Genomic DNA, 16,637 nt, shown 5'->3' with positions numbered 1-16,637 from the left:
GGTCTCCGCTTGATCTTATTCCTCCCAGAATTGTTTCCACCTTGGGCAACTCCCTTGGGCCTCTGATCCAAACTTTGGTAAACTGCTCTATTACTGAGGGTCAGGTACCACAGGATTGGAAGAAGGCCATTGTAAACCCAATTCGGAAGAACTCGGCCCTTCCCTGGTCGGATCTATCTAACCTCCGCCCCATTTCACTCCTTCCCTACCTGAGTAAGATGACAGAAAAACACATTAACACCCACCTGTCAAGGTTTATTGAGCGGTCCGGTGGTGTAGATCCTTCTCAATCTGGATTTAGGCCCAACTACAGCACATAATCAGCACTCCTATCTGTGACAGATACCATCAGAATGTCACAGGATGGTGGGAGCTCTATGATTCTTGTGCTGTTGGACCTCTCTGCGGCCTTCGACACGGTATCGCATGAAATCTTACTCAGTCGATTGAAGGAGATAAGGGTGGGGGGTTTGGCATGGTCCTGGCTGAAGAGTTTTCTATCAGGTCGCTCTCAGAGCGTTAACCTGGACACCTTTCGCTCAGCCCCGATAAAGCTCACTAAGGGGGTACCACAGGGCTCATGCGGTGAACAACCTTTACAACGAAACTTTTGCAACGCACTACCATTACAACGCGGTCATTACAACGCAAACCATTACAATGCATTGCGCTGGGGGGCGCTCTAGGATAGGGAATACGTTTAATTTACTATCCAACGCCTTCCCTAGTGTCCACGGGGACTGGTGTTGGAATAGTAAATTAAACTTTTCACTATCCAGCACCCCAAAGCGCTATACAATGTAATGGATTGCGATATACAAACCGCGTTGTAAAGGCAGGCGTTGTAATAGCCTGCGTTGTAACGTCATACATCCAGCTCATGCCTAAGCCCCACACTTTTTAATGTGTATGTGGCCCCCTTAGCAGATCTCATGAGATGATATGGATTCATCCCCGTTTCATACGCGGATGATACCCAGCTGCTCTTTCCCTTTAAAACCTTGACAGCTGCCGTTAAACGCTCATTCTCGGAAGGGATGAGGGCTGTGTAGGGAAGACTGAGGTCATGTTATTTGGAGACGCTCCCCTACTGTAGTCACCGGACTGGTGGCCTCTAGATCTGGGCCCCGTCCCTAGTCCTAAGCAGACTGTAAAGAAATTGGGGGTTCGATTAGATCAGGGCTTATCACTTAAGGATCATGTCAACCAAACAGCAGGATCTTGTTTGCATGTAATCGGTCTCCTCAGACGAGTGTTTCCCCTGCTACCGGATACATCTAGAAAGACTCTTGTCCAGGCCCTAGTATTCAGTCGCCTGGACTACTGCAATGGGTTGTTGATATCAGCTACTGATAACTCATTGAGTAGGCTTCAGGTAGTTCAGAACACCGCTGCCAGGCTGGTTCTCAATGTTCCTCCGAGAACTCCCTTGCGCCCTCTTCGGGACAAATTGCACTGGTTGCCAATCCGGGCACGGGTGCAATTTAAAACCTGCTGTATAATTCACAAGAGCATTTATGGCATATGTCCTTCTTACTTAGCTGAGAAATTTGTTCCATACAATCCAGTACGTACTCTCCGCTCCAGCAACCAAAACTTACTTCAGGTTCCCCTCAATAAGGAGGGCTAGACTGGGTGGAAGAGCCCTTTTGTTTTTAGGTCCCACCCTCTGGAATAAGCTACCCCCTACCCTCAGACAATGTACTAACCACCTAGCCTTTAGGAAAATGCTGAAGATCTTTCTGTTCTGATTTCATCTCTGTCTTCCCTCTGACGAGCAATCAATCTGTACCCATAGGGCATACAAAGTGCAGAGATACTCCTTCGGGAGTCGAGTCCAGCGCTATATAAGCCTATAAATAAATAAATAAATAAATGCCAATAGTTAAAATTCGTATAAATGCGAGACCTATTGCATTGCAAATGCTTGTTTTGTAAATTTTTGGAGGGGAGCTGTGTGGCCCCCCTCGTCTGGCCATTTATGGCCCCGGTGCCAGCCTTTCTCTTAAAAAAAAAATGTATATGTAATTTGGGAGGGGGGGCTGCGTGTCCCCCCTCCGGGGCCACATCTGGCCCCGGGACCCCATCCCCGGGGCCTGGCCATTGTTTTTTTTTTTTAAATTGGAGGGGCCATGAGGCCCCCCCCTCCTCAGGACTATTATAGCCCCGGGGACCCCATCCCCGGGGCCGTCCTGCCTCATTTAAAAAAAAATTATTTTAAGGGGAGGGGGACCGCGTGGGCTCCCTCCCGGGCCACTTGTAGCCCCAGGGACCCCAGGGACTGTGAGGCTCCCACCCTGTCTTTGCAAACAGCAGTGTCCCGGGGACGGGCACCCCGGGACACTGCAGGCGCCGGCCCTGGGGGTGGCAGACCCGAGGGCCATCAATGGCTCCAGGAGGGGGGCCATGCGGACCCCCTCCTCACATTTTCAAAGCCCCTGGGAGTGGTGGTCCCCGAGGCTGGGGTGTCCGTCACAGACACCCCAATTTAAATATTTAGAGCCCCGGGGACCGCCACCCCTGGGGTTGCGGGGGGCAGTGTTCCCCCCGCAATGTTAATTTAGTCGAGCTTTGGGGTGGAGGCTCCTGGGGCTCGGGGGGGCCTTAGGGGCCCCCAACATTAAAATATTAAGCCCCAGGGGGTGGCGGTCCCTGGGGCTGCAGGAGCCTGAGTGCCCCCCCAATTATTCATACTTTGCCCAGAGGGTGGTGGTCCCCGGGGCAGTGTGGGGGGGATTGGGACCCCCACACTTTTTTTTCAACATGCCCTTGGAATTTGGCCCCCTGGGGGTAATTAGCATCAAAGCACGGGAGCCCGCGCTTTGGTTTTTTTTATCGTCACGATCCGTGCACCCTGCGTGGATTTTTCCAATTTTTTAAAGCAATTACCTTTTTTTTTGCTCTGGGGACCCCCCCCCCAAGCAGGTCTGGGGGTAAGGGTGTTTCTACCATGCCCCTTTTTTGGACAAGAAAGCCTCAGGAACTACTGAACGGATTTACACAATTTAATCAAAAGGCACGAATATGAACCAAGGTCTACCTTTCTGCCAAATTTGGTGTAATTCCGTTCAGCAGTTCGGGCTGTAGCTAAGGCTAAAGGTTTCTATGGGAAATTACATGGGGAAAACATGTCTTGGGACCCCTCTTTTTTCTCGGCCCCTGCTTGACGAATCACCCCAAAACTTCTAACATAGGAGCAAACCGGAGTGCCTCACCGGTTTTGAAAATTTCGCGAAGATTCGTCAACCGGCGCAAAAGTTATTCTAAATAGAATGTTGCGGATTTCCTATTGATAATAGGTCCTATCTATAACTACCTACTGGCTACCGGGTGGGCCAGGTCCCGGGGCATTGCCAAATTCCTAATTTAAAACATTGCAGACGGCTGCGAGGGCCCCTGCTGCTCCGGGTCCGCCACCTCCCTGGGGCTATGTTAATAATACTATGCGGGAGGGCACGAGGCCCTCCCATAGCCCCAGGGCTTGGTTTTTAATGTGTGCTGGACCTCCAAGGCTCCCCAAGCCTCGGGGACCGCCACCCGGTGTTTCTCTCAAATATTCTCAAATAAGCCCCCCCGCAGCCCTGGGGACTGCCACCCCCAGGGTTTGAAAACAAATATTAATAAACCTGTGTGGGGGTGCTGGAGCCCCCCACATGCCCTGGGGACTGTAACCTCCCGGGGGCACTAAAATTCAAATGCGTGGTCCGTTATATACCCCAAGTCCTGGGGACCACAACCTTCCTGGGGCTTCACTCAAGTTGGGAGTGGGGCCGCTAGGCCCCCTCCTGGAGCGCTTAATGGTGCCCAAACTGGGACACTGCTGTTTGCTAAGGCAGGGCGGGAGCCATGCAGCTCTCGCCCTGTCATAGCAAACACTGCTTTGAATTTTCGAAGTGAGAGCAGCAACATCCAAAGCAGATTGCTTTTCAACAAGGGGAGCTGCATGTCACCAGCTCCCAGTGTGGAAATGCAATGCCGGCTCCCATAGGAGGCAGGGAGCTGCCAGTACTGTGGTGGTATAGGGACTCACCCCACGGTCCCCAACCATGAGGCCAGGTCATGGAGGATGGGGTCCCCAGGGCCCGAAATGGCCGGGGAGGGGGTGTGGTAGTCCCCCTCCTCCGGTCGCCAGTAGGTAGTTATAGTTAGGACCTAGTTTCCATGGGAAATCCACAACATTCAATTTGGAATAACTTTGGCGTTGGTCTTTGCGGAATTCTCCAAGAAGATGGGGCGCTCCGCTCCTATCCTAAAAGTTTCGGGGTGATTTGTCAAGTCCGGGCTGAGAAAAAAGGGGGGTCCCAAAACGTGTTTTCCCCATTCAATTTTCTATAGGGATATTCAGATACGGCTACAGCCTGAACTTCTGAACGGAATTACACCAAATTTGGCCAAAAGGTAGAGTTTGGTTCGCAGATTACGCTTTTTGTTAAATGGTGTAAATCCGTTCAGTAGTTCCTGAGAAAATCAAAAGTAAAATCATAGATATATCTATAGATGAAGTACCGAACGCGTATCCTTCCGAGCACAAGCTTTATGCTAATTGACTGTCAACACTCCAAACCAGGAAGTGTTGGCAGCCATCTTGTGCCTCAGTAGAATTGAGACACAAGAAAACAGAAAGACAAGAGCGCAAAAAACGCAAGGCTCCAAAAATGCTATATAATTTTTTTTAATCGCGGGATGCGCGTATGGTACCCTGCTGATCACCAAAAATACACCACTCTGCAAATGCAACCCCTGGCGTGTTTACAGATTGGAAAATAATTCCCCTTGAATACTAGGGGTCCCTGGGGGCCTAGTAGCCCACCAGGAACCTCCAGTATACGCCAGGGGGCTGCGTTACAGAGAGTTGTAAAAAGGGGCATGGCCTCATTACACCTCTCTGCAACGCAGCCCCCTGGTGCATACTGGAGGTTCCTCATGGGCTCCTTGGCACCCAGGGACCCCCAGTATTCAAGTGGATTTAGTTCCCAATCTGGAAACGCACCAGGGGGCTGTGTTGCAGAGAGGTGTAAATAGGCCACGCCCCTTTTTACACCTCTCTGTGACGCAGCCCCCTGGCTCATACTCGAGGTTCCTAGTGGGCTATTTGGCCCCCAGGGACCCCCAGTATTCAATGGGATTTAGTTCCCCCTCTGGAAACGCGCCAGGGGGCTGCGTTGCAGAGAGGTGAAATGAGGCCACGCCCTTTTTACACCTCTCTGCAACACAGCCCCCTGGCGTAAACTGGAGGTTCCTGGTGGGCTAGATGGCCCCCAGGGACCCCCAGTATTCAAGGGGATTTAGTTCCCCCTCTGGAAACGCGCTAGGGGGCTGCGTTGCAGAAAGGTAAATCTGGCCACGCCCCTTTTTACACCTCTCTGCAACGCAGGCCCCTGGCGCATACTGGAGGTTCCTGGTAGGCTTGTTGAACCCCAGGGACCCCCAGTGTGCAAGGGGACTTAATCCCCCAACTTAGAACACGCTACGAGGTGCGTTTGCACAGTGGTGAAGGTAGGGGGCAGGGCTTGAGGTGATATGTGTGCAAACATGCCCTGTGGTGCGTTTTTAGGTTGGGGAATTAAATTCTCTTCAATCCAGAGGTCCCCTAGGGGCCAACTAACCCAACAGGTACCTTCAGTAAGCGCCACAGAGCTGTGTTGCAGAGTGTTGTAAAAAGGGGGTGTGCCCTCTGAACACCTCTCTGCAACGCAGCTCCCTGGCGCACACTGGAGGTACCTGGTGGGCCAGTTGGCCCACAGGGGACCTCAGGATTGAAGAAGAATTAATTCCCCAGCTTAAAACCCACCACAGGGCGTGTTTGCACATGCCACCTCAGGCCCGACCCCTTCCTTCACTATTGAGCAAAATATTCCTCTAAAAACAGTCGAACTATGAATTCTGATTTACTCACCTGTTATCACGAGAGACGTCAATGCTGCATCTTTGAGACCAGTACGGACCCTGAAAAGTAAATCTAAGCATGCTTACCAGTAACTTGTATTTCCTTCCATAGGAATCTATTGTGTGGTTTTCATCAGAAAAGTTTCTAAGTGTTTATTTTTTAAACGTACAAATATTCCTCTAAAATCAGCCGAACTACGAATTCCGATGTACTCACCTGTAATCAGTAAAGACCTCAGTGCTGCATCTTTCAGCCCTCTACTGATCCTGAAAAGTAGTTCTAACCATACTTACAGTAACTTGAATTTCCTTCCGAAGGCTAACATTGTCTGGTTTCACTTGGAAATTCTTCTCAGGGGTCGATTCCGATTCAGTAAAATCCCTTTACAAATAGCCATACTGAGCATATTTCCCGTACGAATCGTACCCGTAAACGTCCCCGTACATAAGATGACGTACGATTCGGATCCAAATCAGATCTCCGTACGAATCGTACTGAAACCGTACGACTAAAAAATATGTGCAATTTGTATCCGGAACATGCAGTACGCGACGTCCATACATAATTAAGCAGCAGTTTCCGGCCCAGCAAGTACGATTCGTCTCTGCGACACTCCGTACGACTCTTTTTCTACGGGAGCTCAAAACATCTGGAAAAGCAGAGTCAGACCCAAACCGCATCCCCGTACGCGACGTACACACCATGAATGCCAGGGTACGGTGCGTACACACGCCATGAATGCCGGGGTACGGTGCGTTACACACGCTCGCGTATGGCTCCATTACAATAGTGATACGACTCGCTCATACGCAACGTTTTCCGTACGAATCGCATTCTGATTCCCGGGTATGGATCGCATTTGTCGGGTCGTACAGCATGTTTACGATTCGTACGGTTCACTTTGAGGATCCGTGTCGTACCGATTTTCCCTTGCTATTCGTACGGTTTGCAACAATTCGGTCGTATATTTTTCCTACGAATCGTACTACGGGATTCCGACGGTAATTGGACGAGTCGTACGGAAAGGGCTACGGATTCGATTCAGTTGTCAGATTAGTTTACCGAATCAGAATCGGCCCCTAAGTGTGAAGTTTTGGAACTTAAACAAATTCCTCTAAAATCAGCCGAGCTACGAATTCCGATTTACTCACCTGTTATCAGGAGAGAACTCAGTGATGCATCTTCCAGCCCAGTACTGATCCTGAAAAGTAATTTTAACCGTACTTACCAGTAATTTGAATTTCCTTCCAAAGGATATCATTGCCTGCTATATAAAATATATATAAATAAAAAAATATATAAAAAATTTAAAAAATATTACAATTTCAATATTTTCAAAAAAAATATGTTTTCAATTTATATTAAAAATATGTAATGTCATTTAAAAATACTTTAAAACAATGTAGTAACAATTAATACATTTAAAAATTATCATTTACAAAACCTTTGAAATTGACCTGAAAAAACCATAGGTTTCAGCCACGTTATAGTTAGGAATTAGCATTTAAAAAAACCTAAGAAATTCACTGAAAAAAACATATGTTTCAGCCACGTTATAGTTAGGAATTAGCATTTAAAAAACCTTAGAAATTCACTGAAAAAAACATAGGTTTTACACATGTTATAGTTAGCTGGACATTTCACTTATACAAAACCATTGAAATTCCCCCGTTATAGTTAGTTCAGCTAACTATAACTCACGTGCCCGCAATGCACTGCTGAGGACGTCATATATTACATCACTCATGACATGGTCAGTGACATCACTCATGACGTCACTGATGCCATCTCAAATGACATCACTGATGACATCACTGATGACAGCATCCTTGTGAAAGAGTGGCATACCCCCTCTCTCCCTAATATAACATTTGATACACACATTCATAAATAGAAACTACAATTTTCAAAAAAATTGAGATACCAATACCAGTTCAAACAACCTGTTTAGTAATTCCAACATCTACATACACATACACTCCTTGACCAACAGTTCTATATAGTCAATCATACATGTACTCACTCATCATATGTACTCATACACCTATACATCCTGTTACACATCGATACTCATCCATAGAGTTACTCACACACATACTCACACATGCAAATAAACTATCAAACATCCATTTACTTGCATATACAGCTATACACACACCACTACACTTACCTCTACATAAACGTACACATACTCTCTTAAACAATCACTTATAGAAATGCATTCTTATTTATACAGGAACTCTTCCAATCTCTCACTCTCACATATACTCACTTATATACATCTATACTCACATATACTAGTTTAAAACATATGTAGCTGCTCATAAAGATACTATTGAGACAGTCATTCACTCACTAACACACCCATACACACACTCATCCACGCATACAGTCCTGCACACATGCTGTCTTCAAAACACATACAAACAGTGAATCAGTCGTTCATGCATCTGTGCGCTACTTAATAACCCCATCCAACCATACAGACACTCATTCTCATACTCAAAAAAACAACTAATAACCCATATAGACCCGCGTGTAGCTACTCACCAACCCATGCAGCCACTTATACACAAAGTGAGACACTGATAGAGATATTTACATATTTAAACATTACTTCCTAATACATGTATACATGTTAGCTGAACTAACTAAAACTGGGGAATTTCAATGGTTTTGTATGAGTGAAATGTCCAGCTAACTATAACATGTGTGAAACCTATGGTTTTTTCAGTGAATATATATATATATATATGGGACGCTGAATTTTTCCGTGGAAAATCCTGTGTGGAGTGTGCAAGGCGTCTACTTTTCAGCATACTCTCAAGTAAGAGTTTAGACAGCCTCTTTAGTGATTGTCCCCAACTGAAACATCTACCATGTCAGCAGACACGGTCAGGGGGCGTGTGGAGGCATCGAGGGGCATGTTCACGGACTCCCCGGCGGGGGTGGGTCCGACTGATGCAGCCGCTGCTTCACTGCCTGAGCCCCAGAACAATGTTAAGAACCTTTTCAAGGCCCTGGAAAAATGCTGCAAACAGGAGCAGGCAAAATGGTGGGAACACTCGTCCCTGTCTTGTTATTTAGAAATAGGCAGAGTGCCCCGTGGGCTTAGAATCATGTTGACCCCTTCCTACGAAAACCCGGACCCCCAAATGCTCTCGGACTGGGCTCAGTGCAACCTTGACTCATCACGGCGCCTCATGCTAATACTGGTACAATATGCTGAAAGTGACCGAGTAAAACTTTTGGCTGAGATAGACCGAATTAATGGAGAAATCGAGAAACTGCCTAGCACTCCTGCTATAATTAAGTACCGGGAAGACATGGAAATGAGGCTAAGACGCGAGGAAGAGATTATAAAAAAACGGAAATCATTCAAATTCCAGCGTGGTCGTCTCGACTATGAGAATGGACAAATATTTACGTTCTCCAAAAAATATGATAGTTTGAAAACGGGCAAGGCGATCAACAGCTCCATCAGCGAGAAACCCACTGGCTCAGCAACCAATATCAGTCAGGCTGAACCCTCATCTATCTCAGAGGAGAGCTCGCAAATTGACAGTGAGTCTGATACTGAGCAAAAACGCGAAGAAAGGTCGGGGTTTCGAAAATTTACCATGGGACAGGAATTGGAGGTAATGCAAATGGACCGAAGAATGACCCTCCGATCTGGTACCCAGGGAGCAAGCGCAAACAAATCTGCAACAGGAAACGCGCAAAAAGGGGCAAATGCAATCAGAGGTGGAAACGCAGGAGGGAGACAGAGAAGGCAACGAGCGCGGTGGCAGCGCAATCAGGCACAACAATAACTGAAGCGCAGACAGTTATCAATTTGACACACATTGCAGTTACCTCGGGAGAAACCTCTATTCTTTCTTTAGGTTTGTCCTACAGTGCCTGTGGTGACTTTGACTATGCTAGCACCAAAATATACCTTTTTAAGTATGTCCGCAAATTGAAACTAAAGAAGTATCATGCCACCACAAAGCCCATTGAGTCCTCAGCAGCACTCACACCTGATTATCCTGCAATCAGGGGGATGGCCCTAACGCAGGAACTAATGGAACTCCAACAAGAAGATGAGCTGTCAACGCAACCAGTTTTAGTTGGGGCACCAGTTTCAGCACTACAACCTACCCCATTTAAGCCCAAATCTAAATTCTGCCCTCTGCTATTGAAAGACAATTTGGACAGTTTTCATGACATGGTGTCAACTGACCTTAAAAACCTGCATGTTAAGATGGCAATGGCAACCAGAAGAAGAAACTATAGGGACGCAGAATACCATAAATTGATTAAAAAACTCAAGGCAAATAAAAATGTGATCATACGCCAATCAGATAAGGGTGGCAATGTCTTTCTATGGACCAGGAAACAGTACATGGAAACGGCGTTGGGTCAACTTACAGACCGTGACTGCTATAAAAGAACTAATGTCATGGAAGTACAGCAGGCACATAAGGACATTTACTCCAAACTGATGGCGTGGAGAAGTATAGGCCTGCTTACGTTGGAGGAATACAAATATGTTAAGGTGGATTGTCCAACTACCCCTGTTGTATATTTTATTCCGAAAGTACATAAGGACCCCTACACCCACCTGGCCGTCCTACTTATATCTGCTCGGAATAGTATCTTGGAAAATGTCAGCAGGTATATAGACTTTTTCCTGCAAGAACATGTCAAAGCTCTACCGTCATTTGTCCTAGATACTGGTGATGTGCTTAAAAAGATGTCCAATTTCAAGTGGGAACAGGGATATCTGCTAGTAGCAATGGATGTGTCATCCCTCTATACTAGTATTGTTCATAGGGACGGTATTCGAGCTGTTGAGCATTTCCTTAAAAACAGACCTCTATGCTATCAGGAACATTCCAAAATGTTGTTGGCCATGATCACACTCTGCCTCGAAAACAATGTGTTTCTCTTTTCTAATCAGCTGTTTTTGCAGACTAGGGGAGTAGCCATGGGGGCCTGTTTCTCTCCCAGTTACGCATGTTTACACATGGGTTACTGGGAGGAACAGGTCCTCATGGTGGATTTTAACTTGACCATGACCACCAAAGTCAAAACATGGTGGAGATATATAGATGACCTCTTTTTTATCTGGGAGGGCTCCATGGAGGATGCATCTGCATTTATAGAGGAACTCAATGTAAACAGATTGAACTTAAAGTTCACTAGTAACATGAGTGAGGAATCTGTTGTGTTCCTAGATGTTGAATTCTATGTCAATAATGGTCAGTTGGAAAGTAGACTCCACCGCAAACCTACGGCTGGCAATGCCCTACTGCATGCAAGCAGCCAACATCCTGCACATCTGATTAGGAGTATCCCCTATGGGGAAATGCTCCGCATCAGGAGAATCTGTAGTAACAATGAGGATTGGGAAAGAGCACAGTATGCATGCAAGGCTAGGTTTCTGGAGAGGGGCTACACTAACTCCTGCATTGAAAACGCTATGAAGAGAGCGAACAAGTGTGATAGAAAGACCCTGTTGGACCCAGATACAAACTCTGGTAGGGTCCCCAAACTAACATCACACAATGTAGTGCGCTTGATCACGGGCTATAGTAACCAACATCAGGCCATTCATAAAATTGTTAAGCAACATTGGCCCTTAATTAGCAGTGATCCAGTAATAGGTAAAATGATCAGTAAATCCCCTAATATCACCTTTAGAAAAGCGAGGTCCATGCAGGACAGCCTGGTATCTAGTAGTCCCGAAATACCCACGGGCTCGTGGTTGGATGGAAGCAAGGGCTTTCTACGTTGCTCTTCTTGTAAGGCCTGCAAGAATAGGGTCAGCAGATCTGAATACATGTCCCCACTGTTTCCCACTCCTATCAAAATCAAGCAGAAGTTGAGTTGTAGATCGGAATTCGCAGTTTATGTGTTGGAGTGTCCATGTGGTCTGAGGTATGTGGGCAGCAGCAGACCTCATGTGTACAAAAGGATCTTACAACACTTGCGTGCTATCACCAATGCAGATCCTACATATCCGGTCGCTAGGCATTTTGATAAGGTTCATGCTAGAAATGCCTCACTTCTGTTATACTTTGTGATTGACACCGTACCACCACAGAGAAGAGGTGGAGATAGGGAGGCCCTACTTAGGAAATTGGAGACTAGGCATATCATCCTCCTAGATTCAAAGATACCTAATGGGCTCAACAACAGAGAGGATTGTTACACCCATTTATGAATTGGCGGCTTGCTAAAATAATTGGTCCAACACTATATTACACTAACAGCTATATATATTGTTATTGACTGCTACTGAGTAATTAGCAGCAATCCATTGTGAAATGCCCCGAGAGTAAGTCCTCCACACGTACTTTAATTACATGAAAGTTAACATCATATTCATGATTTAAATTTCACTGGTAGCACGTTCATATCTAATTGCATAATGTTATATGTCTTGATCTTCATGCACAATGAAGCTGGCGCAATTTTGCACAAAGTGTTTTGCCCACTTGGGCGTGATTGACTAAAACTATAATGCCATACACAGTCATAGGCAATTTGAAAGCACTTTATACCCACTTGGGCAGGATGTTATGCTGGTCCATCTAGTAATATGTATTATATTGTATATACATGTTTTTAGCATTTAAAATGTGGCTGCACAATATTTCCCTCCTGTTCCTGACAGATCAGTATACGGCAGAGGGAAAATAATGCATAACAACATATACTCCAGCCGTGGAGGCAATTACTGGGAATATTTATTGTTTTATGACAGTTCGTAAGTGTAATTGTTTTAACATTATTCGTAACTGCCTCACCTCTTATACAATTTGTATACATGACGGTTTAATCAATTATTATTCATTAATGTTGCATAATGTCCTTTTGTGTTAGTTACTAAGTTGGACTGTTAGGATTAATCCTTTAAGTATATGTGGCAGACTGTCAAGAGAGCAATAGTATCTCTTCTATTTTCATTATTGCAATTAACTGTGTGCACTTTAAAAAGGGTGATCGGCCCCCATGACAGTGTCATGTGATCAAGGCTTTGTGAAGCCGAAACGCGTCATGGCGGACTGGTGTTGGGTGTCTAATTAAAATATTCTCGCACTATCTACGGGTCTGGCATCGTCTTCTGTTCGAGTGTCTACTTGCTTGAAAGACGTCTACATACCGAATATATATATATATATATATATATATATATATATATATATATATATATATATATATATATATATATATATATATATATATATATATATATATATATATATATATATATATATATGCCAAAACTTGCAGGAAACCCCATTTGAGGATGGCCACAGGAAGAAAAATTGGTCCTTTAAGTTCATGGGCAGCATGCCAGTGGTCGAGGCTTCAGATGCTGATCATCAAGGAATGAGCCACCAAACGCGTTTCTAGAGTCTTCAGCTCTCTTCGTCAGTGGCGTGTTCTCGAAGACAACTGAAAGCGCTGATTGACTTGCGCATTTACGGTGTAAAGCCTGCTGTGAAAGGCTGGCTCACCGCATGGCATCCTGGTCGTGGTAGTGCTCTGTCTTATTTCCAAGTGGGCGCGCCCCTTCAGTGTCAAATTAAAACCAGTGAATCCCAAGTGGGTCTGATGAGGGCATGCTGGAGTCGGCCACCCTGCTTATTTACTGTCCATGAGGCACAGCATAAGCCACCCTACAGTGGCGTCTGCATACTTCCTCCTCGCACTCCAAACCCCGGACTGGTGTTTGGCGGGGAACCGCCGTGCGGCGGTGGACCTTCCTCACGACCGGGACCGGCCGTTACTTATGCCAAAACTTGCAGCAAACCCCATTTGAGGATGGCCACAGGAAGAAAAATTGGTCCTTTAAGTTCATGGGCAGCATGCCAGTGGTCGAGGTTTCAGGTGCTGATCATCAAGGAATGAGCCGCCAAACGCGTTTCGAGAGTCTTCAGCTCTCTTCGTCAGTGGCGTGTTCTCGAAGACAACTGAAAGCGCTGATTGACTTGCGCATTTACGGTGTAAAGCCTGCTGTGAAAGGCGTGGCTCACCGCACGGCATCCTGGTCGTGGTAGTGCGCTGTCTTATTTCCAAGTGGGCGCGCCCCTTCAGTGTCAAATTAAAACCAGTGAATCCCAATTGGGTCTGATGAGGGCATGCTGGAGTCGGCCACCCTGCTTATTTACTGTCCATGAGGCACAGCATAAGCCACCCTGCAGTGGCGTCTGCATACTTCCTCCTCGCACTCCAAACCCCGGACTGGTGTTTGGCGGGGACCCGCCGAGCGGCGGTGGACCTTCCTCACGACCGGGACCGGCCGTTACCTATGCCAAAACTTGCAGGAAACCCCATTTGAGGATGGCCACAGGAAGAAAAATTTGTCCTTTAAGTTCATGGGCAGCATGGTAGTGGTCGAGGCTTCAGGTGCTGAGCAGGGTGGCCGACTCCAGCATGCCCTCATCAGACCCACTTGGGATACACTGGTTTTAATTTGACACTGAAGGGGCGCGCCCACTTGGAAATAAGACAGCGCACTACCACGACCAGGATGCCGTGCGGTGAGCCACGCCTTTCACAGCAGGCTTTACACCGTAAATGCGCAAGTCAATCAGCGCTTTCAGTTGTCTTCGAGAACACGCCACTGACGAAGAGTGCTGAAGACTCTCGAAACGCGTTTGGCGGCTCATTCCTTGATGATCAGCACCTGAAGCCTCGACCACTGGCATGCTGCCCATGAACTTAAAGGACCAATTTTTCTTCCTGTGGCCATCCTCAAATGGGGTTTCCTGCAAGTTTTAGCATAAGTAGCGGCCGGTCCCGGTCGTGAGGAAGGTCCACCGCCGCTCGGCGGGTCCCTGCCAAACACCAGTCCGGGGTTTGGAGTGCGAGGAGGAAGTATGCAGACGCCACTGCAGGGTGGCTTATGCTGTGCCTCATGGACAGTAAATAAGCAGGGTGGCCGACTGCAGCATGCCCTCATCAGACCCACTTGGGATTCACTGGTTTTAATTTGACACTGAAGGGGCGCGCCCACTTGGAAAAAAGACAGCGCACTACCACGACCAGGATGCCGTGCGGTGAGCCACGCCTTTCACAGCAGGCTTTACACCGTAAATGCGCAAGTCAATCAGCGCTTTCAGTTGTCTTCGAGAACACGCCACTGACAAAGAGAGCTGAAGACTCTCGAAACGCGTTTGGCGGCTCATTCCTTGATGATCAGCACCTGAAGCTTCGACCACTGGCATGCTGCCCATGAACTTAAAGGACCAATTTTTCTTCCTGTGGCCATCCTCAAATGGGGTTTCCTGCAAGTTTTGGCATAAGTAACGGCCGGACCCGGTCGTGAGGAAGGTCCACCGCCGCTCGGCGGGTCCCCGCCAAACACCAGTCCGGGGTTTGGAGTGCGAGGAGGAAGTATGCAGACGCCACTGCAGGGTGGCTTATGCTGTGCCACATGGACAGTAAATAAGCAGGGTGGCCGACTCCAGCATGCCCTCATCAGACCCACTTGGGATTCACTGGTTTCAATTTGACACTGAAGGGGCGCGCCCACTTGGAAATAAGACAGCGCACTACCACGACCAGGATGCCGTGAGGTGAGCCACGCCTTTCACAGCAGGCTTTACACCGTAAATGCGCAAGTCAATCAGCGCTTTCAGTTGTCTTCGAGAACACGCCACTGACAAAAGAGAGCGGAAGACTCTCGAAACGCGTTTGGCGGCTCATTCCTTGATGATCAGCACCTGAAGCTTCGACCACTGGCATGCTGCCCATGAACTTAAAGGACCAATTTTTCTTCCTGTGGCCATCCTCAAATGGGGTTTCCTGCAAGTTTTGGCATAAGTAACGGCCGGACCCGGTCGTGAGGAAGGTCCACCGCCGCTCGGCGGGTCCCCGCCAAACACCAGTCCGGGGTTTGGAGTGCGAGGAGGAAGTATGTAGACGCCACTGCAGGGTGGCTTATGCTGTGCCTCATGGACAGTAAATAAGCAGGGTGGCCGACTGCAGCATGCCCTCATCAGACCCACTTGGGATTCAATGGTTTTAATTTGACACTGAAGGGGCGCGCCCACTTGGAAAAAAGACAGCGCACTACCACGACCAGGATGCCGTGCGGTGAGCCACGCCTTTCACAGCAGGCTTTACACCGTAAATGCGCAAGTCAATCAGCGCTTTCAGTTGTCTTCGAGAACACGCCACTGACAAAGAGAGCTGAAGACTCTCGAAACGCGTTTGGCGGCTCATTCCTTGATGATCAGCACCTGAAGCTTCGACCACTGGCATGCTGCCCATGAACTTAAAGGACCAATTTTTCTTCCTGTGGCCATCCTCAAATGGGGTTTCCTGCAAGTTTTCGCATAAGTAACGGCCGGACCCGGTCGTGAGGAAGGTCCACCGCCGCTCGGCGGGTCCCCGCCAAACACCAGTCCGGGGTTTGGAGTGCGAGGAGGAAGTATGCAGACGCCACTGCAGGGTGGCTTATGCTGTGCCACATGGACAGTAAATAAGCAGGGTGGCCGACTCCAGCATGCCCTCATCAGACCCACTTTGGATTCACTGGTTTTAATTTGACACTGAAGGGGCGCGCCCACTTGGAAATAAGACAGCGCACTACCACGACCAGGATGCCGTGAGGTGAGCCACGCCTTTCACAGCAGGCTTTACACCGTAAATGCGCAAGTCAATCAGCGCTTTCAGTTGTCTTCGAGAACACGCCACTGACAAAGGGAGCTGAAGACTCTCGAAACGCGTTTGGCGGCTCATTCCTTGATGA

This window comes from Lissotriton vulgaris, chromosome 7 (assembly GCF_964263255.1).
Source record: "Lissotriton vulgaris chromosome 7, aLisVul1.2, whole genome shotgun sequence".
NCBI lineage: Eukaryota > Metazoa > Chordata > Amphibia > Caudata > Salamandridae > Lissotriton > Lissotriton vulgaris.
Note: the sequence above shows the minus strand (reverse complement) of the source record.